Source organism: Odocoileus virginianus, chromosome 9 (genome assembly GCF_023699985.2).
Source record: "Odocoileus virginianus isolate 20LAN1187 ecotype Illinois chromosome 9, Ovbor_1.2, whole genome shotgun sequence".
NCBI classification, from domain to species: Eukaryota; Metazoa; Chordata; class Mammalia; order Artiodactyla; family Cervidae; genus Odocoileus; species Odocoileus virginianus.
The window spans coordinates 38527444-38554333 of NC_069682.1; positions in this window are offsets into that span (position 1 = coordinate 38527444).

The window sequence follows — 26890 nt, forward strand, 5'->3', positions numbered from 1 at the left end:
TCCAGGCAAGAATACTGGATTGGGTAACCATTCCCTTCTCCAGGAGATCCTCATGATCCAGGGATCAAACCTGGATCTCCTGCATTATTGTTGTCTTCTTTTTGTGGTGTATTCTTATTCCATCCTGTTATTTTCTTTATTAAATGTCCAATCTTTTTCTTTTAAAAATAGTACAGCATTTACAAGTGTGGTTTCTAAAATCTACTCTTTCAATTCCCTACCTCCACCCTGGCCAGTTATTTTTCTGACTATCTGTCTGTCTCCCTGTTGAGATGTAGCATATGTTAAAGGGTTTGAAAGTGCCTGGCGTGTAAGAACCCAACAAATGTTTACCCATGGATCTTTTTTATGACTATCATTTTATTTTATGTTATAAACAGCAAAGCATTTATCTTATAAATAAGGAAGCATTAGAATTTAGTTTCTTAAATCCAGTCTGAGAGCTATATATTTTAATAGGGTGAGTTAGTGAAGTAAAGTGAAGTGAAAGTCTCTCAGTTGTGTCGGATTCTTTGTGACCCCATGGACTATACAGTCCATGGAATCCTCCAGGCCAGAATACTAGAGTGGGTAGCCATTTCCTTCTCCAGGGGATCTTTTCAATCAAGGGATCTAATCCAGGTCTCCCACATATACTTTAACAGCGTGAGTTAAAATCCATCCAAATTGTTTTCCACCATCATTAGTGGGGGTTTTATTTTTATACCTATTCTTCCTTTTACATTTTTTATTCACTTGGATTTTTGTTATTTTAGCTGGTTCCTGTCTCAGCTGGGGAAAATGGATGATTTTGGAAATTTATCCATTTCAACTGGGTTATCCTATTTTGTAACAGACTAGTCTTCATAGTGTTATACTTCTTTTTATTTCTGTAAAGCCTTTCATTTCTGATTTTTATCATTTGGTTCTTGTCTCTTTTTTTTAATCTACTAAACAATTTGTCAATTTTGCTGATCCTTTCAGAGAATCAATTCCTGCTTTCATTGATTTTTCCAGTCTCTATTTTGTTTTTTCTCCGTTATAATAGTTTTTATTGGTCTCCTTTTGCTATTTTGGGGTTATTTGCTCCTCCTTTTATAGTTTCTTAGGGTATAAGGTTTTGCTACTTGCTTGGATGTGCCTTCTTTTTAACATAATTGAACATATATGTTCAATTAATATATAATTGCAGTTATAAATTTTCCTCTTAGGTCTGCTTTCGCCATGTCCTATACATTTTGGTATGTTGTGTTTTCATATTTGTTATCTTATTTTTTTACATTTCTCAATGATTTCTTTTTGAACTATTGGTCATTTAAGATTGTGCTGTTTAATTTTCATGCTTGTGGATTTTTCTGTTTTCTAGTGCCATTCTATTGTGATCAGAAAAGGTATGCTATATGATCTCAGCATTTTGAAGTTTATTAAGTCTTTTTCCTCTGCTCAGTAAACGCTCTGTGGCCTGACATATGGTCTACACTGTAGAATGCTCCATTCTACATGCTCCATGTGCCCTTGAGGAAAATGTACATTTTTGATATTGTTGAGGCACTGTTTTTATGTCTGTTAGGTCCAATTTACTTAGAGTGTTGTTCAAGTTCTCTATAGGCCAACTCAGAAAAATTGCAGGTTCAATTTCAGACCACCGCAATGAAGTGATTATTACTATAAAGGGAGTCACAGGAATCTTTTGGCTTCCTAATGCCTATTAAAATTATATTTACACTATACTTAAACTTATTAAGTGTGCAATAGCATTATGTCTAAAAACCAATGTACTTAACTTTTTAAAGATACTTTATTTCTACAAAAATTGATAACCATCATCTGATGATGGAGAGTTGCCACAAACCTAAAAGGACCAGAAGTAGTCTGATCCTGATCAATCTGAGATCACCATTTCTTATGTAACATCTACATTTCATAAGTTGCTCAATTATTTTTATCAAGTATACTTGAGTCCTGATACATAAAATTTTAAGCAGAAGACCAAACATTGCAGCACAAAGGTTTCTAAGCTGGATAGAACCCTGCTTCCCTGCCACAGTCAAGATTCTGAGGCCCCCAGGGATAAATCAAGTTCCTCAAGAACACTGATTTTTATCCAGGCAATGTGTAAGAGATGTCTGTTTAAATACATAATTGATGGAGATATTTCTTTTAGATCTTAAATATGTCTTTTGTTGAGCTGGGCAGGCTTCTCAGCAGAGAGAGTGCTCTCAATTCTCCTGAGTACTTTAAAATTTCCAGTGATTTTTGTTTCTCAGAAAACTTCTTGCTTTCAGCAGTTTCTCAAAGAATGTCAACAGAAATCTGTTTCAGTGTTACAATGAGTCCATTTTATCCTTTACATTCCTCTTACTTCTGGAAGACAGCTCTTTTAGAGGTTTTATCTCTCCCTTCGCTCTTGTATATTATAGAATTTTGTAGGAGGTCCAATTTATTAGATCACCCAGAAAAAGCCAGGCATACCCTAATCAGGCTGCCTGAGAGTGACCAGCTTTGTCCTCTGCTCAGGAAATGTCTCATAGCTCTCTCCCTCCTGCGGACAGCAGCTGGAGCTGAGTCCCTGACTACCTGGGAGAGCAGTGAGGACACATCCCAGAGTTGTCCTGACCAGGAAATAAGGAGATGGACGGTCCACTGGCTTCTCTCAGTCACTGCCTGAGGGCTTCTTCTGGAGAGATTAACTCTCCAGCATTTCTGGCCCCTCCCGTTAGGGGAGAGCAGGCTTAGGTAACTAGAAATAGCCCACTGGCCAAGATTCTCAAGTACCTGCAGTTGGTGTTCTCAGCATCCTGTCTGCACATTGTAGGAGATGAGGATGGGAGGACATGGATGGATACCAGCCAGAGCTGCTACATTCTTTTAGTACTTCCTTCTACTTATAAGAGAGAATGGTGAGATTCCAACCTTCCCTGCAATCCTCCAGATATATGCTCTAAGAAGTCCTAGGGAATAAGGGGAAATCATGATTTTGACAACTGAATCTTCCAGTCTGTGAAGTTTTCTGTAAGCCAAAAGCATTTCCAAGAGAATATATTGCTATTCACAAAGAAAGGTCCATTTTCTCCCGTCTTTAAAGTGTGGCTCAGTATACAGATAGGCTTCCCTGATAGCTCAGTTGGTAAAGAATCTGCTTGCAATGCAAGAGACCCTGGGGTTGATTCCTGGGTCTGGAAGATCCCTGGAGAAGGGATGGGCTAACCACTCCAGTATTCTTGGGCTTACCTTGTGGCTCAGCTGGTAAAGAATCCGCCTGCCATGCAGGAGACCTGGGTTTGATCCTTAGATTGGGAAGATCCCCTGGAGAGGGGAAATGCTACCCACTCCAGAATTCTGGCATGGAGAATTCCATGGACTGTATAATCCATGGGTTCACAAAGAGCTGGACACGACTGAGCAACTTTCACTTCCATACACTCTATACAAATGCACTAATTCACTTTTAGTGTAAAGAAAAGTCTCAGAATATTAACATTCTCTATGATGTGATTGGCATAAACCAAGTATGGTGATATTGTGGGAGCAGCAACAACCAGAGGAAGGATCTTTCTATATTAAATATGTAATTTATTTTCTGCTGACTGCTTTTTAAAAGTATATATATATATATATATATATATATATATATATAGTATATATGTTTTAGATATATACATTTGAGATACCCCCTTGAGATGAACTTAGCTGCCTACCTTTAGTACATCCGCATGCAGAAAACTTTTTTACAGAGCATGATATCCACTCAGGGTACATTAATCAGGGACCTAAAATGTGCCAGATACTGTGCCTGGCACAATAAATAAGTGATGAACTCCTACAAGCCTGGTCCCAAGGATCCCACACCATAGGAGGGAAGAACAAGATAGGGAGAAGAGCCAGATCAGCAGAAGGTCACAGAGAGGAGTGGTCGTGAGTGTAGACCCCAGAGTCGGAATGGCGTTCTCAGCATCTCCGTTCAAACCCTGCTTCTGACACTCACTCATCACTTGTCCTGAGCCAACTGTGAAAGTGGCTCAGTTGCATCCAACTCTTTGCGACCCTATGCACTATTTAGTCCATGGAATTCTCCAGGCCAGAATACTGGAGTGGGTAACGATTCCCTTCTCCAGGGGATCTTCCCAGCCCAGGGATCAAACTCAGGTCTCCCACACTGTAGGTAGACTCTTTACCAGCTAAGCCACGAGGGAAGCCCAATTACAGAGCCGCTCATCTTCAGTTGTGCTCACCTATGATGTGCTAGTAACACTACCTGCTGGGGACAGAGCAGAAAGACTAGAGGGATTGAGAATCACGTCAAAGGCTCAGTGAATAGTAAATGTCAGCTATTATTAGTGCAAAGAACTGGATTAGTAATTGCTTATTGCAGAACAAATCACCACACATTTAGCACCTTAAAGCAAGCCGTATTTCTTACCTTTCGGCATCCATGGGTCAGAAATCCAGGCACAGCTTAACTGAGTCCTGTGCTTCAAGGTCTCTCATAGGCTCCAGTCAAGGTGTCAACCAGGCCTGGGTTTCCATCCAAAGACTCACTTGGAGAAGGGCTGCCCCCAAGCTCCTGGGTTCTTCCTGAAAGGCTGGACTGAGTCCTCACCTGCTTTCAGGTTGTGGCTGGAGGCACCTTCATCACTTGCCACATGGTCTCCCCAGCATGGAAGCTGCTTCTTTAAAAGGGAAATAAGGAAGGTCTGCCAGGAAGAGATGAGCCACAGTCCCATGAGATCTATTCACAGAAAGATTTCTGTCACTGTTGTCACATTTCATTGTTTGGAAGCATGTCACAGGTCTCACCCAGAGTCAACAGGAGGAGATTCCTCAAGGATCTTAACATTGGGAGGTGGAGAAAATTAGGGGACACGTTAGGATCTCCTGCTACAATCTTGTTTTAAATATACAGGAAGTCCCCTACATATGAACTGATTCCATTCCAAGAGTGGTATTCATAAGTCCAATTTGTTCATAAGTCCAACACAGCATAACCTAGATACCCAACTAACACAATTGGCTACATAGTACTATACTGTAATAGGTGTATAATACATTTCACACAAATAATACATAACAAACAAATATAAAAACAAAGAAAACATTTTTAATCTTGCAAAACAGTACCTTGAAAAGTTCAGTAGTACAGTTTGACAACTTGCAGACAGGGACATGTTTGTATCTTTGAAAGTTCACAACTTGAAGGTTCATGTGTAGGGGAATTACTGTAATATGGTGTAAGTGGTCTGCTCAAGTAGGTGAGATTAATTAGTAAAGGATATCAAGGAGTGTCTTCAGGGAGTAGCTGCTAAATAGAGATGGGAAATGTAGGGATTTCCCAGGAAGACCAAGAACCAAGGGAATCCTGGAAAGAGCAGCATCCTATACAAGGGCAGGCAGTGATAAGCCACGTGTTCTCATCCCAGGGGCCACATGGGTCAATGGAGAAGTAGGCAAGGAAGAGCATTATACTTCATTAAAATACCTTTCACCTCCCCCTCTGCATCCACACCATCGCCTGCTCTGTGCCCTGGGAGGCTGACCATCACAGCTGGCTCCAGCTGGGTTCAAACAGTGCTGAACATTCCAGGAGGTGAGAGGGCAGAAAGGGAGAGACAGGGATGTCTCTGCTTTCTGGACCCCTCCCGGGGGTTTGCCTTGATCTGGTGGAATCCTTGGACCAAGAGTAAGACCCTCACAGCCAGCTGTGTTTCTGGATTCCATGACCACCCCTCTCTTCACCTCTTCAGGCCTGGGAGTGATAATAGTGTTATTTGTTTCTAGATTGTGTGCATGCATGCTGAGTCTATTCAGTCGTGTCTGACTCTTTGTGACCCCATGGACTGTAGTCCACCAGGCTCCTTCGTCCATGGAAGCCTCCAGGCAAGAATACCAGAGTGGGTTGCCATGTCCTCCTCCAGGGGATCTTCCTGACCCAGGGATTGAACCTGCACCTCCCGTTTCTCTTGCATTGCAGGCAGATTTGTTACTACTGAGCCACCAGGGAAGCTCCTGTTTCTAGATTGGCGGCACTTTTGGGGGGCTTTCTTACTCATTGCCTGCAATTCTGCAAATGGCCCCTTTATTAAAATGTCTTCAGATTACCCAGTGCGAGTGTGGCCTCTCTTTTCTGTTCGGGTTAGGCTCACCCTAGCCTTGCTGTGGTCCTGACAAGGGAAGCTGAAGTCCATCTCTGAGGCAAGGGGACAGTGAGGAGAGGGGGGGTGGAGAGTGGGTACAAGCATGTGTGAAGTTTTGTCCCAAGGACCTAGCATCTTATGGGAAGAGAAGAGAATTCAGCTGGTTTCCTGGCCTGTGCTTGGCCTTCCAAGAATGGCTGCGTATGTCACCCGGGGGAAAGTTCAGAGGAAGAGTTTAAAAAATGGATGATGAAGGTTTGGCTCAGACACGCAGAACCATGGGATCATGTGGAACAGAGAGCAATGCCCATGAGACATGAGGTGTAGACGTTTGTAGCCCAGAGGGTATTCTGAAGTAGAGACACGAGGCAGGAGGCATTAGTGTGAAATTTGTGTTTAAAAATATTGGGGAGAAAGAGGTGGTGTAAGGAAAGGATCTGGAGAGAGAGGAACAAGACATTTTAGAGATAATTAAGGGACAATGAAGACCTAATAGATATAAAGGAACACCTAAATATTTTGCCATTTTCATAATACAAGTGTTTCCCCCTTTTTGATTTATCCCACAAGTATTTTTGACCAACTGCCACTGTTCTAGATGAGTTTGGTCCATCAGCGATCAAGAAAGGCATCAGCAACTTGCCTCATGAGACTGTGTTCTGGCAGGGGAGGTGGAAAGTAAAAACAAGATCTAGGGAACCAGTGTTACAGTAATTTAGAAGGTGATAAGGAGACAAAGAAAATGTGTGGTAGGGGGTAAGGCTCAGAGAAGAAGTGTCAAGGAAGAGGATGAGGCTCCCAGGATGGAAGATGCTCTAGGCAGAGGGAACAGCAGGGTCCCTAAGAGAAGAGCAAGCCTGGCCAAGGGCCAGCAAGAAGGTCAAAGTGGAGAGTGAGCTGGACAGAGGAGGGAAGATGATATCAGAGACAAAACAGGAGACAGAAGTCATAAGAATCATCGAGGACAGTGAGGAGCCCTGAGGTGGGGGGTGCTTATGCAGAAAGGGAGCCACTGTGAGCTGTGAAGACCAGGGACTGCCTGATGGTTTGGACAAGGGTGCAATGTGAGCTGCACCTTTACCACTCACTTTACCAGGGCCACTTTGCCCCTGGTAGGGAGTCTGGAGGGGCAGTGGTGGAAGCAGGGGGATTTCAAAGAAGGTCTTGCACAAGGGATATGGTGATAACTGCGACCACATGGTAACAACAAGAGGGTGAGAGTGGACATGTTATGTGCACATTTTAAGGATGGAGTCAACAGGGGAAAAATCAGCTATTTCCTAGGAGTCACTGATTCAGAGTAGAGTCATCAGTGGGTTCTAAAATCCACGGTGAAACTTGAAGACAAACAGGATACTTACAAAGTCTTCAGGTATCTTCTCACAAATATTTGTTAATTGCAAAACTTGCGGAAACCCAGCAGATGTCACATTCACCAAGGGATTTGTGTTGATATCACCCATCATGAGACAGATGAACATCTTGTGCTGGACAATTCGAAGCACCAAGGAGGATGCAAAGTATTTCAACTGGAAGCTTGCTCACAGTGTTCAGTTCAGTTCACTTCAGTCTCAGTCTTGTCTGACTCTTTGCAACCCCATGGACTGCCACACGCCAGGCCTCCCTGTCAATCATCAACTCCCGGAGTTTACTCAAACTCATGTCCATTGAGTCGGTGATGCCATCCAACCATCTCATCCTCTGTTGCCCCCTTCTCCTCCTACCTTCAATCTTTCCCAGCATCAGGGTCTTTTCAAATGAGTCAGCTCTTTGCATCAGGTGGCCAAAGTATTAGAGTTTCAGCTACAACATCAGTCCTTCCAATGAACGCCCAGGACTGATCTCCTTTAGGATGGACTGGTTGGATCTCTTTGCAGTCCAAGGGACTCTCAAGAGTCTTCTCCAACACCACAGTTCAAAAGCATCAATTCTTCAGCCCTCAGCTTTCTTTATAGTCCAACTCTCATATCTATACATGACTAGTGGAAAAACCATAGTTTTGACGAGATGGAATTTTGTTGGTAAATAATGTCTCTGCTTTTTAATATGCTGTCTGGATTTGTCATAACTTTTCTTCCAAGGAGCAAGCATCTTTTAATTTCATGGCTGCAGTCACCATCTGCAGTGATTTTGGAGCCCCCCCAAAATAAAGTCAGCCACTGTTTCCACTGTTTCCCCATCTATTCCCCATGAAGTGATGGGACCAGATGCCATGTTCCTAGTTTTCTGAATGATGAGCTTTAAGCCAACTTTTTCCATTCTCCTCTTTCAGTTTCATCAAGAAGCTCTTAGTTCTTCTTTGCTTTCTGCCATAAGGGTGGTGTCATCTGCATATCTGAGGTTATTGATATTTCTCCCGGCAGTCTTGATTCCAGCTTGTGCTTCATCCGGCCTAGTGTTTCTCATGATGTATTCTGCATAGAAGTTAAATAAGCAGGGTGACAATATACAGCCTTGATGTACTCCTTTCCCTATTTGGAACCAAGCTGTTGTTCCATGTCCAGTTCTAACTGTTGTTTCTTGACCTGCATACACATTTCCCAAGAGGCATGTCAGGTGGTCTGGTATTCCCATCTCTTTAAGAGTGTAACACCTACAAACCCCAGATTCAAGGGTGCTCTGCAAAATACCTGGCCTGTACTCAGAAAAGGAAAAAAGTAAATACAACAATTGAGGGATTGTTTCTGATTTTAAAGACTAAAGTTTATGATAAGATCATGAATGACTTCTTCCCCCCCTTTTCTAATAAAGGCCATAATTGGGTCAAATGACAAAATCTAAATTAGGTCTTTAGATTAGAAACAATATAGTGTACATGCATGCTCAAGTCATTTCAGTCGTGTCTGACTCTGTGACCCCATGGACTGTAGCCCATCAGGCTCCTCTTGATAATTTTGTGATTTTAATATCAGTCCTGAGTTAAGTAAGAGAATGTACTTGTTTTTAGGAAATGTGCTCTGAAGTATTTAACAATAAAAAGAAAGAGTTAGATGTCATATCTGCAACTTACTCCCAAATGACCAGAATAAGCAGTAAAATACATACCATGATAATGCAAATGTGGGAAAATGTGAACTTTGGGGGAATCTGAGTGAAAGATACACAGGAAGTCCTCATGTTATCCTTTCAACTTTTCCATAAGTCTAAAATTATTTTTAATTATGAAAGCTTATTTTATTTATGAAAAGTCTTTCCAGGAACTTTGGGAATTTCCATAGTTCCTCAATTCTCTAATCAATTCCAGCTTATGATTAAATACTAATAGATATTATATTAAAGACATATTTAAATCCCTAAAATAAGATAACCAGAAAGGGAGATCCATTATTTAGCATATGTTTTCCTGAGAATTTATAAATCTTTCCATTCATGTTAAGTTCATCAGGTGGTGGTTTCTTTTTTCCTTGCTCTGTCTTTGGGTAGAAGGACTACACAACTTGCTCTCATATAAAATTAACCCCAGCCTGTGCCTCACAGCTACCAGATCCCCTTCCTCTTCTATTCAAGGAAGACTGACTTCTTGGAGTGTTCTTGATGTTCCTGGGAATCCAGCACGAAAAGTTTTCCACCAGAGAATCTGGGGTGAAAATTCTTCTGAGAAGGAAATGCTCCTGCCTCCATTACCCCCAAAGGCAACATGGATCTCGTACCTTGATTTGGCTTAAATCAAACTCTTTACCACTACTTTTGACTATAGAGCTCTTGGGATCCAAGATTCTCAGCTGTGGGATAACCTTTAGACCATCTTTAAATTTTGATACTCAACACATTAGGAGGAATTGTTCTAAAAAATGCACACAAGAGAGAAAACCCATATTTCAGACCATATGGAAACAATAAAAAGATGCGTCAGCAGCTCTAGGAAGATGTCAGCAAATTGTGAAATTTCAAGGGAGCGAGGCAGCTTATCTGAGCCTGGAGACACAGCTGGTGCCTGGGGGTTTGGCCGTTTCCTGGCCCACAACTCACTAGTTCTCTGCCTCTGACTTCAGGCGGTAAAGGTGGGAGAGATGGCAATCAAGATTCAGACATCCCTGCCTGAGAAGAGCACCCTGTGGGCCCCGCTCAGTCCCCATGTGCTTGGCATTGTTTCTCATCCTCATAGTGCATTGATCAGACCGGATGTTTTGCTTCCCTTTAGGATTCTTGCAATTCCAGGCATGGGTGACCAACTCCACTGTCTTGAACAAAGAGGGTTCTGGGCAAACATCATTGGTGGTGCCCTAGTCCTCAAATCTCTCCCTACCCCTTCATTAAAACAGGCAAGGGAAAAAAAAGAAAAAGAAAAACAGGCAAGGAAGACCCCTGGTAGCCGCATGCATAAGCAGATGAACACACACAGCCCAGAGGCACAAGTCCTGGATGCTCTGAGCTTGGGATAGGGGTGGGGTACAGAAAAGGAAGCAATAGGGCAATAGGGTGTCTGATGGCAGAATCCCAGACTCCACAACAGGGTCCCCACAGTGGGAGGGTGTGTCCCCGACAATGGGTAGGATCGTTGTACATGGTGCCATGAAGAGTGGCTGACTTTTAACCACTGATATTATCTTGTTCATATTCCCTGTGGACAATGTACCCTTGGCCTCATCCTCACAGTGATGATCACTAACATCGCAAGAAGAGACAACCAGACGTCACAGCCTCCCGAAGGATGGTAACCGCGTGACCTAGAGTCCTGTCAGAGACATGGAGCCCGACTTCAATCCAACTTATGGGAGATACTGAGGGGCAGGTTGAATGGTGCAGCAGTGTCTCCAATACAACCCACGCTGCAGACCAAATGCCAAGGCTCTGCTTGTTTTATGACAAATTATAAGGAAAAGAGAGGACTGAGGGCCAATCTAGACTGAAAGAGACTAAAATAACAAAGCAAAGTTAAAACTATGGACAGTAAGAAGGAGAAATATCATATGACATCCCTTACATGTGGAATGTAAAAAGAAATGATACAAATGAACTTACAAAACAAAAAGAGACTCATAGACTTAGAAAACAAACTTAAGGTTGCTGGGGGAAGGGATAGTTAGGGACTTTGGGAAGGTTATGTACACACTGCTGTTTTTAAAATGGATAACCAACGAAGCACATGGATCTCTGTTCAATGTTATGTGCCAGCCTGGATGGGAGGGGTTTTGGAGGAGAATGGATATGTATGGCTGAGTCCCTTCGCTGTTCATCTGAAACTATCACAGCATTGTTCATTGGCTGTACCCCAATACAAAGTGTTTTGGTGTTAAAAAATAAAATAAAATTTAATAAATAAATAAAACTATGAACAGTACTAAACTACATTATCCAGGGATTCACATTTTGTTTTAAAATTACAGAGGGACTTCCTTGGTGGTCCAGTGGCTAAAACTCCATGTTCCCAATGCAGGGGACCTGGGTTCAATCCTTGGGCAGGGAACTAGATCTCACCTGCCACAACTAAGACCAGGTGCAGCCAAATAAATAAATAAATGTATTTTTTTTAATTACAAAGAAACACAGGAGATGATGACTATAAAATTTGGGAGAGTAGTTACATTTGGAGCTGAGAATGTGATTAGATTCCAGGGACTTCTGAGATAACTAACAATATCCCATTTCCTGGCCTGGGTGTTCAAGTCAGCCTTGGCTTTGGAGTCCTGATTAAGCAGTGCGTTGTGTCTCATTTCAGAATAAATTGTTTTATTCATGGTTTGAACAATAGAGGGAATAGGTGGATAGTTAGATGCCATTGACGGGAAGCCCAGTGTGCAAGGCAGCTGGGAGATGTGGCATCCAGCCCCCAAACTGGGTCTGTCTGAGGATGAATCACATACTCCAAACTACTATACTTTTCGTGGAAACCCACCAGATGGGCACTAGCTCACCTTTGGAAAACTGAGTGACTGAGTCTGGGGGTTCTTGATTGAGGAGGGAGGTTAAAGAGCACATGGGCCTGTTGTTCATCTTCAGATACCAAGTGAGGATCCATTCTGACCTCCTGTCTCTCTCCACTGAGTGTATCCCACCCGTGGGAGGAACTTACCCAGCACCTGGGACATCCAGGAGCCCAGGCTGACCTCTGGCTCAGCCCCTGGGTCTGCTTTGCACCAAGGACTCTGGCAGTCTAGGTAAGCCGTCAGACCCCTTCACGTGTGCTCTGCTTAGTTGCTCAGTTGTGTCCGACTCTGCGACCCGATGGACTGTAGCCCGCCAGGCTCCTCTATCTATGGGGATTCTCCAGGTAAGAACACTGGAGTGGGTTGCCATGCCCTCCTTCAGGGGATCTTCCCAACCCAGGGACTGAACCCAGGTCTCTCACATTGCAGGCGGATTCTTTACCATCTGAGTCACCAGGGAAGTCCAAGAATAGTGGAGTGGTAGCCTATCCCTTCTCTAGGGGATCTTTCCAACACAGGGATCAAACCCAGGTCTCCCAGATTGCAGGTGGATTCTTCACCATCTGAGCCATAGACCTTATCATAGACTGAGGCTTTCCAGTATGCAAAACACACAAGATTACAAGGAAATGCACCAATCCAAAAATACATATGTATCTGTATTAAAATGTGTTGAATAATTGAAATGTTCTCACTTAACAAACTGAAAAAATAAAGATCTAGCTGTGGCTCTGCTGCTGATCGTGATTTCAAAGGATGTAAAGTGTGAAGGATGAACATCTGTGACAAATGTAAAATGATATAAAAATGTGGTTTTTTAGGGCGACAGAAAGCACAGGGTTCGCTAACACTGCTGTGCTTTGCTGTCTGCATTCATAACAGAAGGATCTGTGAAGCCTCTAAGAAAAGAGAAGTAAGTCATAGGTTTGGGGTTTCCCTGATGGCTCAGGCAGTAAAGAATCTATCTGCCTGCGATACAGGAGACTCTGGTGCAATCTCTGGGTTGGGAAGATCCCCTGGAGAAGGGAATGACTACCCACTCCAGTAGTCTGGAGAATCCCATGGACAGAGGAGCCTGGTGGGCTACAGTCCATGGGGTCACAAAGAGTCAGACATGACCAAGTGACTAACCCTTTGCTCTCCACCCAAGGTCACGGATTCCCCACTGTTAGGGACGCTGCCCTAGAGAGGGTTTCCACAGTCGAGAGTATTCTTTGCAGATCCTTGTAGTCTGATGTAGACTAGATTTATAAGGAAACCTTTCTATGTAAAACTTATTTAAAAAAAGAGATACAGTGCCTCAAGGAAGGGCTTATGTCCTTTACAACAAATAGTATATTTCTTCACTTTTCATCTTGAATGAAGTGAAGGAGAGAAGGCAGGTCACAAGCCGCCTGTTTGTGTGTCTATCAGCGGGAATGCCCACATGGAATCCTCAAGAAGGGAGGGATATTTTTGTTGGTTTAAGCAGAGGATAGAAATCTAATAGTGTGTTTATAGTTAGACCACAATAAAAAAAAGAAGCAACCCAGAAAGATTATTTGAGGGCCTTGTATTCAATTGCATATGTGTGACCAAAGGAAGTGGTTTTTCAGAGAACACATTTTTCCAATTCAAGTCTGCATTTCTCTGATGCACTGAATTTGAAAATGAAGTGAGCGATTCTGGTGTCTTGCACTTTTTCTTAGGTACAGGACAATAAACTTTGTGTTAAAACTGAAACAGCACAGCCTGGTGACATCTTCCAAGTTGGAACAAGATACAGTAAGAATTCTACATGCGTGCATTAGTCATTTCAGTCGTGTCCAACTCTTTTGGACCCTATGAACTGTAGCCCACCAGGCTTCTCTGTCCATGGGATTCTCCAGGCAAGAATACTGGAGTGGATTGATGTGCCCTCCTCTAGTCAAAGTCCCCTACGTAGGAACTTTCAAACATGTGAACGTGTGTTCCATCAATGTCAGGCATAAGTGACATTGCAGCTTGTCCCCCGTAGTCTCCTATTGCTGAGGATCAATCAACTCTACCATCTCCCACCTCCTCCCCTTCTCCAGTCACTAACTCTTCTTGTCTATGGGATTTTAACTCCCTGACCAGGGATCGAACCTGCATCCCCTGCATAGCAAGGTGGATTCTTAACCACTGACCCACTAAGGAAATCCCAATAAAGACACTTTGATGACACAAAATAACTATGCTATCATCTGCCTATGAGTAAATATTTGCCTAAAAGGCAAGGTTCTAAGTGTATGCTGCTGCTGCTACTAAGTCTCTTCAGTTGTGTCCGACTCTGTGCGACCCCATAAATGGCAGCCCACCAGACTCCCCCGTCCCTGGGATTCCCCAGGCAAGAACACCAGAGTGGGTTGCCATATCCTTCTCCAATGCATGAAAGTGAAAAGTGAAAGTGAAGTCACTTAGTCGTGTCTGACTCTTAGCGACCCCATGGACCACAGCTTACCAGGCTTCTCCGTCCATGGGATTTTCCAGGCTAGAGTACGGAGCCTGTCAAAGCCCAGGAGATGAACCCTTTTCTCAAGAAGCTCATAACCCAAGGAGGAAGAAATCTCATCCCATGGAAAAGCCACCCCCTCCTGGCAAGAATATCTGTACTTCTGGGCTAGAGGGAACCCCATATACCTGGAAAACTCTCCTGGCCCTGATTCCAAGTAACCTCTGCTGGAGATGTTCTGATAGCCCTTAGTCCATGGATTTTCGCAACTGCCTTGTGAGTGAAGTTTATTACTGCCCCTCACGGAGAGGAAATTAAGGTTCTGTGAAGAAAAGAAACTTGGAGTGTAATCTAAACACTCTAAACATTTCTCTCATGAGAAAATGTTCCGCAGAGAATTTACTGATCTTGCAGGCTTTCACTCAGTGATTCAGAAATGAGGCAGCATCCAAACCAAAAAATAGAAACGGGCTCCAAAGGGTTGTGCAAGGTGGCAGATTTTTATAGAACAAGATGAGCGGAAACAAGGGGTTTACCTTGGGTCTTGGGTAAGAGACTTTACCCTTTCATATCAGACAGCATGAGGCCACACGTGCTTGACCCTGGATGATGGGCTGGTGTCCTGGGAGTACTTGCTTTCCCATCAGAAACCTGAGTTCTGAGTTTACCTGTCAGCACTGTCTTGAAGTTAGGGAACAGGACATTTTTTGTTTAATTTTTTCAACCAAGAAGGCACTGAGTAATCGGAGCAGAGCTTCAGGGAGCATGCCCCCAGCTCATGCCACCAAAGGCTTTGAAATAACATCTCTTGGAGTGGGGCTTAAGAGACCACATGGCTCAAGCCACATGTGACTACACGGACTATACTGCGATGCTCTTTGAGGGGTGGAGGTCCGGCGGAACCAGCATCTCCACGTCCTCTTTGTGCAGGAAGGGCTACATCATCTCAGCTGAAAAACAACGCTCATCTGAAATGAGTTGAATGTTCAGCTGAAATGAGCTGAAATGGGCTGAAAAATGAGTTCAGCCCATTGCCCTTCTGTTCTATTCAGTAGATGAAATTTAGTGATTAGGCCATAAAGCTGAAAAAGACAAGACCCCAAGAATAATGCAGGATTGAATGACATAGGGGTGGGAGAAAGATGAGTTAAAAATAACAGATGCATGAAAACACTCAACTTAATAAACCAGACAAATCTAGCCACATCTATGAGGACAAAGTGCTGTAAATACTGGGCTTTCAGAGTTGTTGAAGAGAGATTTTTGTGGACATGGAAAATCTCCAGACTTACGCTATCCAATGCAGTGACTACAGTATTGCAATCCTACAATGTTCTTCCTTTTCCCATCAGAAAAGCACACAGAACAGCTAATTAAGGAAGCAGGCTGGGGAAGTCAGAGGTGGAAAGTTGAGGCTTTAAGAAGTCTTGAGAAGATGGTGGGGAAAGTAACAGAGGCCATGAACATGGGGATGCTGGGTGATGTTCTAAGGTCCCAGAAGAGGGAGACAGCCCAGAGAAATCAGGGAGAACAGGCCCCAGACTTCCTCTCATCAATTCCAACCATTGTAATCAATTCCAAACTAGTCATTCTTTGGTCGAATTCACCATTGTTGCCAAAATCTTGGCTCCCTGTCCACTGATGCCTAATAGGAATATGGAGACCGAGTTTAGAGGAAATAGAAAAGACTAGCTTTACTAACTTCTCCAGGCAAAAGGTTAGCACCTCAAGAGCTGTGCCCCCTTTCTTGGGAAGAGGGAGAAGTTTTAAATCCTCTTGAAGGTCTTGCTGTCTTTTCTCTTTAGCAAAGTTTCAAAACGGCCGCAGCTGGCATTAGGCAACTCAGCAGCTGGGTCTGTTGTCCCTGAAGTTATCAGCCCATGAAGTTTCTGAAATGCAGCATGCTAGAGGAGAATGTAGGGGGACAAGAATGCCAGGTACAGAGTATAATCTATCCAGAGTCAGAGAGTAATTAACTTGGTGAAGGACAAGTCCAGCTACAAGTGTTGTTGTTTTTTTAAAAATTATTTTATTTACTTTGATCTGTGCTGGGTCTTTGTTGCTATACCAGCTTTTCTCTAGTTGCAGTGAGTTGGGACTACTCTATAGCTGCAATGCACGAGGTTCTCACTGGGATGGCTTCGCTTGTTATGGAGCACAGGATCTAGGGTGTGGGGTCTTCAGTAGTTGTGGCTCATGGGCTTAGTTGCCCTGCAATAGGTGGACTCTTCACGGACCAGGGATTGAACCCATGTCTCCTGCATTGGCAGGCAGATTCTTTACTGCTGAGCCAGCAAAGGGCTGCCAGCTACAAGTGTCTCTTAGTAGTAATAGCTAAAGAATAACCAAGATTGTTTAACTCTTGTAGGCTTGTTTGGCTGGTAAGTGCCAAAGGCTGTTCACTCATTTCTGTTTTTGCTGCAACACTATCAGATTTTGAGCTGTGCCCTCCAGGTTTGCCTCCTGATTTTAAATTCAGTTGGTTCCTGGTTGTTCTTCATCACCTTGGGAGAGAAGGCAGGAAGGGAATTTAAATTGTTCATCCAAGAGGTGAGTTAGACAAAGGGGAGGTGTTTCTAACTGCAGAAGCCCCAAGGCTGTAGGCACCTGATCCTTCAGACAACTGCCAAGGCTGCCCACTGTCACCCTGGTGTTACAGAGGTTGGGGGGAGGGGACAGGTGGCTCCAGGGGAGGCAACTCTTCCTCGTGGGCCCCTTTGTCTCTCTGCAAAACAGAAATGGGGCAAATCTACCACAAAACCCAGTCCAATCTAGACTGTCTAGAGCAGAGGGGGAGCCTGTCTCTCAACAGGAGACATTTGACAAAGCTTGGAGACTTTTCTAGATTTCACAAAGGCGGGGAAGGGTGGGGTGGGGGGGGGTTTGCCACTGGCATCTCAAGAGTGGAGCCCAGGGATGCTGCTAAATATCCCATAAGCGTAGGACACCCCCTTCCTCAGAGAATCATCCAGCCCCAACTGTCAGTGGGATCCAGGCTGAGAACTCTACTCTGCATCCTTTCGGGCCAATGGAATTTAAATTCCTATGATGCGTTCTCTACTCTGAGAATACGGACAGCAAGACTTCCTTCTCTACCGGGGACACGGGTGCCTTTGTTAAGAGGGTCCATCAGAGGCCCCTTCAGGGAGTGGGTTTGAGGAAGTGGGTTGGGGTTGGGATGTGGAGGAAGCATTCCAGGGTGAGTTTCAGGAGAGACTCAAACTTGGGGGCTTCCACTGACCCCACGGGGGCCCCTGAAGGTTGGGTTGATACCTCAGAGGGTCCCAATCTGAGGTTTCACAGCCCTGCTCCCACAGTCAGTGTCAAGGTCATCCTGGGAGAAAGAATCCCATGTCTGTGGGCATTGAGGGGCTACAGGACCCCGAGGGCTGGCGGCTGGGAAGCCACACATGATGTCCCACTGATGTCACACTGATGTCAAGGAGGGATGCGTGGAAGGAGATGGGAGTCAGGCGACACCGACTATATCCCCTGGGGGTGGGGGCTGGGGGTGAGGTGGAAATCAGGGGGGAGCATGGGTCACTGTGTCCCCCCTCCCATAGAACCTCATGGATGGTGGTTTCAAGGGATGAGGGCTGTGGAGACGGGAATTCCCTGTTGGGAATTCCAGGGTGAATGCCCCCAAAGGCAGGGAGACTAGCGCCAGTAGGCTCCTCATGACTGAACTCCTCCATGCTCTCTCTGGGCTTCCACAGGAGATTTGAAGAGAACTGGGGCACATGTGATGAGAGGGGATGGGGGTGTCTTTTCTTTTCTCCTCTCCTGCCTTCTCCAGTTCCTCTTTCCTCTAAGTACTGACCACCCCTGCCTCCATCATTACTTGACACCTAACAGGGGCCCTGGTACAGAGTGTGGGGAGACGGAGACTGCAGGTGGATGGACAGAGCAGACACCATTGTCCAGGGCCCTAGGTACCCTACCCCACGGTCCAAGGGAGTCCCCGCCCATGTCCAATCTCCTCCCCCACGGGGTCTTCCCTGCCTCTCCTTCCAGTGTCCCGAGTCACCAGAAACCTTTGAATCCAGGCTTCCAGGGGCAAAAGGAAAACCATCTCAGTCCATCTCACTGATAAGCACCTCTCCCTGGTGGCCTCCTTCATAAACCAAAGACCAGCCTGTGGGGTCCTCTAGCAGTCCTTTCCCCTCAGGGAAGGAATCTGCTGTTACAAGCTGAGGTCTTTACCCCAGCGTCCCTGGAGAGATTCGACACAGGGCTCTCGGTGGGAAGAAATGACAAGTTAATTTCCACCACCCCGTAACTGAAATCCAGCAATTCTGAGCAAGAGGTGCAGAATTCTCCAGCCCTCCCCTCATGTATTTGAAAGCCTGGGGTGGCTTTTCTGGGACCCACCCTGTGTAAAGAAGCAAGGTGCACCAAAAGCCATGTGCTGCCCCCAAGCCACTGACCCCACACCTGGGAGGTGGCCCACACCCCTGGCTGGCCATCGCCTGTCCCAGAGTGACGCATAGGGGGCACAGCTCCCCAGCCACCCACCGCCTCCTGGCTTCAGGGCAGGGTGTGTCGGGCACTTTCATGCCTTATACCATGGTCACTGCCATTTCCTTGCCCAGCTCCTTTTCAGTCTCTCGTGGGTCCTGCCAGCCCCTTTTTACTATTTGTCCCCATTGCCCTTAAGGAATTTTAAATTACAGAATTAAGAAACACAATGCAACAAAGAAAAGTCTGGACTACCAAGGTTTGTTTGTGGATTGCTTTAAGAACTCAAAACACATTTCCCCGAAACAAAGGAGATAAATCAAGAAGGCACCTTGGCTCCCTCCCAGGCCTCCATCCAGAGAGAAGGTTTAGCCTGTGACGCTCAAAGAGCATAGTGTTATTTTAACAGTAAATTGCTCTTAAAACAGAGCATTCTGAGTTCAAACTCACATGCCTAGTGCCTTCCTAGGAAGACATGCTGATTTTAAGGTGTAACCCCCAAATTCTCCATACTTCTTCCACTGGGGTAAGTCTATAGTCTCTCCCCTAGAAACTGGGCTCTGTGACTACTTGACCATAAAAACATGGTGAGAAGGATGTTGTATCAGTTTCATTTTATAAAGATAGTATTATCCTGGTACTAAACAAAGACAGTACAAAAAATAAAAACCAAAGACCAGTACCCCTCATAAATATAGATGCAATGATCCTTAGCAAAATGTTAGAAAATAAAATTCTGCAAAATGTATCAAAATAATCACACACCATATCCAAGTGGACATTTCTCCAAGGATGCAAGGCTGGTTATTTGAAAATTTCAAATATCTGAAAATGAATTGATATAGTCTACCATATGTGTATGTGTTAGTTGCTCAGTCGTGTCTGACTGTTTGCGACCTTCAGACTGTAGCCCACTGAGTTCCTCTGTCCCTGGGATTCTTCGGGCAAGAATACTGGAGTAGGCTGTCATTCCCTTCTCCAGGGGCTCTTCCAGACCCAGGGATCAAACCCGGTCTCCTGCATTGCCCAGGTAAAGTGAATTCTTTACTGTCTGAGCCAGTGGGGAAGCCCAATCAACCATATTAACAAACTAAAGAAGGAAAACCATCTGATCATATTAACTGATGAGAGGGAAAATGCATTTGACAAAATTCAATACCCATTCACAATAAAAAGCCCTCAGGAATATAGGAGAACTTCCTCAACTTAATGAAAACCATTTACGAACAGATTGGTTTCTCTACATGGTCACTCTAGGCAGCTTGTGTATTGTTCAGTTGCTCAGTCGTGTCTGACTCATTGCCCCATGGACTACAGCACACAAGGATTCCCTGTCTTTCATTATCTCCTGGGGTTTGCTTAAATTCATGTCCATTGAGTCAGTGATGTTATCAAACCATCTCATCCTCTGTCCCCCTTCTCCTCCTGCCTTCAATGTTTCCCAGCATCTGGGTCTTTTCCAATGAGTCAGCTCTTCACATCAGGTGGCCAAAGTATTGGACCTTTAGCTTCAGCATCAGTCCTTCCAATGAATATTTAGAACTGATTTCCTTTAGGATTGACTGTCACGTGTATGGGGACTTTCTAGTGTCCAGCAAGGTGAAAGTCTTGGCTCCCTGGTCGCCTGTTCTGATATCTCCTGTTGTGGGAGGTGGGGCTGCCCAGTGAAGGCTGAAGTCCTAATGCCCTCTGGGCCATGGTTGGCATGGGCAAGGGTGGGGACACGTGCTTTTCTATAGTTTGGGGCTGGAGAACATCAGTTCTTATCAAAAAGTATTTTGTCTTTCCAGGCTGCTCTTTTCCTACTCCTCTGGCTGGAGAGAGCAGGGTTTTTTAGTGCCGTTTGTGTCTGTGTCTTTGGCATTTCTGGGTTCTTGGCTTCTCCAGCTCCAATTCTGGGGTATCTGAGTCAAGAAGAACCCCACGCCCACACGATGTTTCCCTTGGGTCCTGAGGTTGGCTTTGTAAAAATAAAAAGCAGGTCAGGGGAGGTCCCTAGGAGGTACTGCCTTCCATGCTCCCCTCAGGAGTGGGCTGAGCTGAGTGAATTCCTTCCAGAGAGCAGACGTGAAAAGAGACAGGGGCACTCTTCTTCTTTCTACCTTCCACAGCCTTCTGTTGTCTTCACGTGTAATGGCCTGGATTTTAGTTGTCCTTAGCAGGAGAAATAGGGGGAAATCACCTATTCCATCTTCCTAAACTATTAGGCAGAAGTCCTGACAGTTTTGAGATATCTTAGCTCTCCCTTACTCTTTATTATTTGGATGTAGTAGAATTTTAGGCGACATCTCAGAATTTGAAGGTTTCGCTGCACTAATGTTTACTCTTCCAATGGTGCCTTCTGACTTTTATCCCTTTAAATGGAATCTCTCTCTCTCTCTTACTCTCTCAATATTGCTTTGTCTCTAAAATTCTGAAATCTCAGGAAGATCAGCATTGGTGTGCATGTTTCGATCTCTTTTACTGGGTAACCTGGAGTCTGGAGACTCGTGGCCTCAGAATGAGGAATTGTCCTTCTACCACTTATTTCATGGGTGCATTTCCTTTGCTCTTTTCATTATTTCCAAGTTTCTGAAGAGTCAGATGTCATGTCTTCTTGAGTGACTTTCAAAGTTCTTTTCTCACCTGCATGCCCCCTTCTTCATTTTCTTTGTGTTCACAGGTTTAGCAGACCTTGTTTTCTTTCTTCACCATCACTAGGGTAATTCTAGGCGGGAGGAAGGAGGAAGGCTGAGAACAGCCTGCAACATTAACCGGATGACCTTTGAGGACAGTCCCTTGGCTGCTAGCATCCAGCCTGTGTAACACATATAACCTGGTAAAGAGTCTTTCAAGATTAGGTATTTCTGTTTATATTTCTTAACCTAATGTGACTGCTTTTGCCCTAGAGAATTGCACCATTTTATTACTAACTTCCGTCAAAACCCTCTGTGAGCTGGAAAGAACTTAAGAATTTTAATTTAGGATGAAATTCTAGAAAAACACTTTGCAAGCACTGGCCTTATACACTGCTTGTGTCAAGACTGCTCTCCTTTTATTCTTATCTGTATTTAAATACCCTTTTTTTCTTTTCAAGTAGTTATAGATAGAAAAGTTGTAAGGATAAGTCTCATCTGTTTGTCTAGTGGTCATCATCTTATATTACTGGGTACATTTGTCACAACTAAGGAACTGATGTCATTTCCTCTAAGTTCACACTTTATTTGGCTTCCACTGTTTTTTTCTGTTCCAGAATCACATCCAGGAGACGAGATTACATTTAGTCATCCTATCTCTCCAGCCTCCTTGGGTCTGTAACTGTATCTCAGACTTTGCTTGCTCTTGATGGCCTTGAAGAACATAGGGTGTGCTGTGTGTAGAATGTCCCAGCAACTGGGTCTGTCTGGTGTTCTTCTCCTAGTTTTGGGTCATGGGGCTTGGAGTCCAAAAGCAGCAGAGACAGAGTGAGTGTCCTTCTCAACACGTCCCACTGGGGGACACGTCCATAGCGCCAGCGGTGGTGACCGTCGTCAGCAGCGGCTCTAAAGCTGCCCCTGTCTCTTTTCACGTCTGCTCTCCGGAAGCAATTCACTCAGCTCAGCCCACTCCTGAGGGGAGCATGGAAGGCCGTACCTCCTGGGGACCTCCCCCAGCTTGCTTTTTATTTTTACAAAGCCAGAAATGATTTCAGAGCTCCAATTAGCTGAAGCCTCTCCGTTGAGGAGCAGATGTGGTCCTGTGTGTATGTGGGAGCATCCCCGATGCTGGACAAGGCCAAGTGTCCTGTGAGGCCCCCGACATCCTTCCTCCCAAGATAAAACAATTGTCTCTTCTCAGAAACAAAGTCCATGACGTCAGGGCAATGGGTTTTCTATAGAAACAAGGCCCATGTTAGGAGGCCTCCTGGGGTTCAAAAGAGCCAAATTTATACTTAGGTGTGGGTTTCAGAAAGTGGTTAGATGTTTGTGTGGGGTTTTGTTTTGCTTTGTTTTTTGAAGGAAACTTTACATTTGGCACTAAAAGCCTGAGGAGGGCTCTCTGTGCTCCCTGGACAGAAGACGAATGCCCGGCTGCATGGATGTTGCCTGTGTATTGCTGACAGCTTCACCATGGGCAGCACTGGCCAAGCTCCAATCTCTCTGGGTTGATGGGCAGGAAATGGTGAACATTTCCTGTAGCACCAAGCAGTGTGGGTGTAAAAGCCCATAGAAAAAACCACGACCCTGTGTGTCACCCACTCTGCACCTCCATAGACGCCTCCTCCAGGGCCGCACCCCCAGGTCAATGAACCATCTCCAGCTTCACAGCTTCAGGTCCTTTTATCCAGTCCCTGCAAGGTGTGGAAGCAAGCCACTGCATGCAAACATCTTGAGGTGAGGTCCCTCAGCTATGTGGCCTTCTGGCCACTGCTCCACATACCCAGAGTTCACCCCAGGGCAGGGCAAGTGAAATCGTTCTCAACTCATTCTCAGAATTACAGGCCAAAAAATGCAGAGTTTAAAATGCCCTGGACTTGGAGGAGCTGGTTGTGGGGAGTAGAACGATCCCTGACTACAAGGCTGCTGCTCGTGGTGAGATTTATAGATAGCAAACACGCTGGAAGAAGCTGGGGTCCCCCCTCATTGACTCACTTACCCCCGGGCTCACTCATCAAAGATGCAGCTGGCCTGCCCACCCGCCCTGCACCCCTGAGGCCCAGGGACCAAGGAGTAGGGCGACTAGAGCCATGGGGCCGTGTGTGACAGGAGGCCAAGCTGGGGGTGCACACGGATGGTGAACCCGCCCAGCTGCTCACACTCTTTCCAGGAACACACCCAGGAAAAGGTGAGGCCCGCTCGCTGCATGGATGGTCTGGCCCAGTTACAGAAAGACACGGGGTTATTTTTATAAAGAAAGGAAAGAGGCAATCCTTTCCAAACAAATCCCAGCTGGGCCGAGACCCCTTTCTGTAAAATAAACACGCCCAGAACTTAGGAAGTGCAAAGGGAAATGTTTACAGGGAGATCTGAGAGCCGCCTGCTGGGGCCGAGGGCCTGGAACCTGGGCCGTCTGAAGTCCTGTTTTGTGAGAATGGCCATCGAGGCCTCAGAAACTTAGCCCGGATGCCAGGGTTCTTCACACAGTGACACCAGTTTCTAAAAGAGACAGTCACCTGCGAGGTATGAAATTCTCCAGTGTTTAATTAAATCAATTATTTTTAAAGTCTGTATTAAGCTGTGCTGTGCTGTGCTTAGTCGCTCAGTCGTGTCTGACTGTTTGTGACTCCATGGACTGTAGCCTGCCAGGCTCCTCTGTCCATGGGATTCTCCAGGCAAGAATACTGGAGTGGGTTGCATGCCCTCTTCCAGGGGATCTTCCCAATCCAAGGATAGGACATAGGTCTCCTGTGTTAATCTACTGCCATGCAGTTTGCCTTTTATTGGTACCTATTTATAATAAGCAAGTAAACTGAACATATGACATGAAGAAAACAAGCAGGGTGTGTGTGAGTAGGTGTGAGCACAGAGGGGCACGGGTGAGTGGATGGATGAATGAGTGTGTGAATGTTAGGGCAGCCAGATTTAGCAAATAAAAATGTGGAACATCTGGTAAAATCTGAATTTCTGATGAACAGCAAATACTTTTTGAAGGTAAGTCTATTCCAAATACTGCATGGCTCTATTGCAAATATGCATTGAACTTGCTTACACTGAAAATTTTTCCTTGTTTATCTGAAATGCAGTGTAACCTGCACACCCTGTGTTGTATTTAGCAATCCTAGTAAATGAGAGTGTATAGGGTTGGGCTAGCATGTATGTCGTGAGTGTGAGTGCATTGGAGAGAGTGTGTGTATGTGTGTGAGTGTTACAGAGTTGTGTGTGTCTGAGTGCTTATACGTGTGTGTGTATAAGTATGAGTGCTGTGAATGTGCTCACACACGAGCAGGCTGGAGTCAGGAGAGCGGAGGGAGGTCTGGTGAGGAACGTGGTGAAAATGCCACTGGCAGCTGAGGCCACCGGTGTCTCAGCCATCCTTCCCCCTCCAGAAAGAAGCAGTGTCAACCAGAAATGCTTAACTGCCAGTCTCGATAATCTCCAAAAGATTTCACACAAAGCAAAAATATAAATTTGAAGAACTTCTGTGACTTTGATCAAAAACTTTCACATCTGAAAATATCTGGTCCAGTGAATCTCTGGCTTAGGGACTGACTCTGAGGACTTTTTCCCAAGACCCAGGTGTCCTATGTCACTCCCTTGCTTATCGAGTACAAGAATAGCTTTGAACTATGCCTTCACTTCATCACTCCACACCTGGGGAAATCATCCCGAGAAAAGAGTCTGCAATGTACTCACTGCAGCTGTAAGCACAGTATTCATGAAATAGAAAATACTTGCAGATACCTAAACGTTATTGAAAAGGATGCCCACGTCCATGTGGGTCTATTTACACAGCAAAACAATGTGCAATCAGTAAAGCAGCATTCGTGAGTGTTTTATTTCATCTACACTCAAGGCAAAGTGGAAAACAGGAGACAAAGCACATGTGTAAAAGGGTGCTTCAGTGCAAATACTGTATGAAATCCACAATGTATGAAGGGACTGGTAGCAAAAGTACGAAAAAAATGCACAAATTTTAATCAAATTGGAAAGATACAAATGAAAGGAAATGCACTCATTTATTGGTAGAACTTTTCTTTTTGTGATGGGTTTTTAAAAAATGGTGGGTTTGGGTTTTGTTTTGTTTTTGTACTTTTCCTGCTTTTCGTAATGAAAACATGTTGCTTTCATACTGGGAATAAAATTTACTTTGGAAGCAGAATGAATGTACACAAAGTGTGTTGATGGTGGTGATGCAGACGGGCGTGCTGGGTGTCTAAGATGGGGTGGACCTGAGAACAGCCTGGGAGCCTGGGATTCTTGTGAAGGGTAGATGCCCAGCTGGCTCATGGCTGACCCTGATTCTGGGGCCCTGGGACCTGCAGCCAGGAGTCTCTGCCTAGAGAGGGGGTCAGGTATTCAAGATTGAGACGAGGTTTCAGTGAGGGGGAAGGTCATGACTTTTTGCCAAGAATAGCTACAGGGTGGCTGGCCTTGGGGCAACAATAGAAATGCAAGTCTACTGCCTCAGGGAAGGACCTTGAGTCAGACCAGCTCCCACAGCATGTGAGCAAAGTGTTTCCTCTCCCTGGGCTCTCCCACCTGCTGTTCTCATGGCCCCATGCCCACCAGGTCCCCTCTATTCTTCACAGCTTCCCTCGATTATAGCATCTGTCTGTGAGTCCCACCTTCCTTTACTGTCCTTGTGTATTTTCTCAAGAGGACCCTTGAAATCTCTGACCCGGGGATGGCCAGGGCATGGAGCAGAGGCCAGGGGATGGGATTGCATGGGCCCAAGGGGAAGGTTGAGGCAGAGTTGATATATTGACCCTTCTGAGTGGGTGATTCCAAAGTGACATTGTGAAAACAGAACTCAGAGCCTTGCACTGTGTTGAACTCTGCTCCAGAGCATGGCCCCAGCTGGGGCATAGATCTGTATACAGCCCCTGGAGGAGGGCTCCTGGCCCCCAGTCTACACCCCACCCTCCTCGGTCTGCGGGCAGCTGTGGGTTGGGGTTTGACTGTCTCAGCTAGTGGGCAGATGTCTGCCTCCCCTGCCAGGGGATCCCTGTGAGTGCTAGTCCAAGAAATGGACACGTTACCCAGTCTGGGCCAATGGGACAGGGGGCAGGACCCATCGGGGTGTGTGAACACAAACCTCAGAGCCCTGAAGTAGCACCGTGAAGGAAGTCAGGGCCCTGGAGGAAGCTGGCAGGACAGAGTGTAGGCGGCAGGAAGGACCGCCTCGTTGAAACAGCTGCTTTTTAGGTATGGGGTCAATAGATGCCTTTTATTGTCCAAACTTGTTTGCCTGAGATGTTCTGTCATTTACACAGAAAACCTCTGAGCTGGTTCCTGTATATTTTCATTCAACAATGAGGATAATGAGTGTGTCAGAAAAATAAAGACAAAGACTCGGGTTTCTTGGAAAATCCAGGATCTATAGTT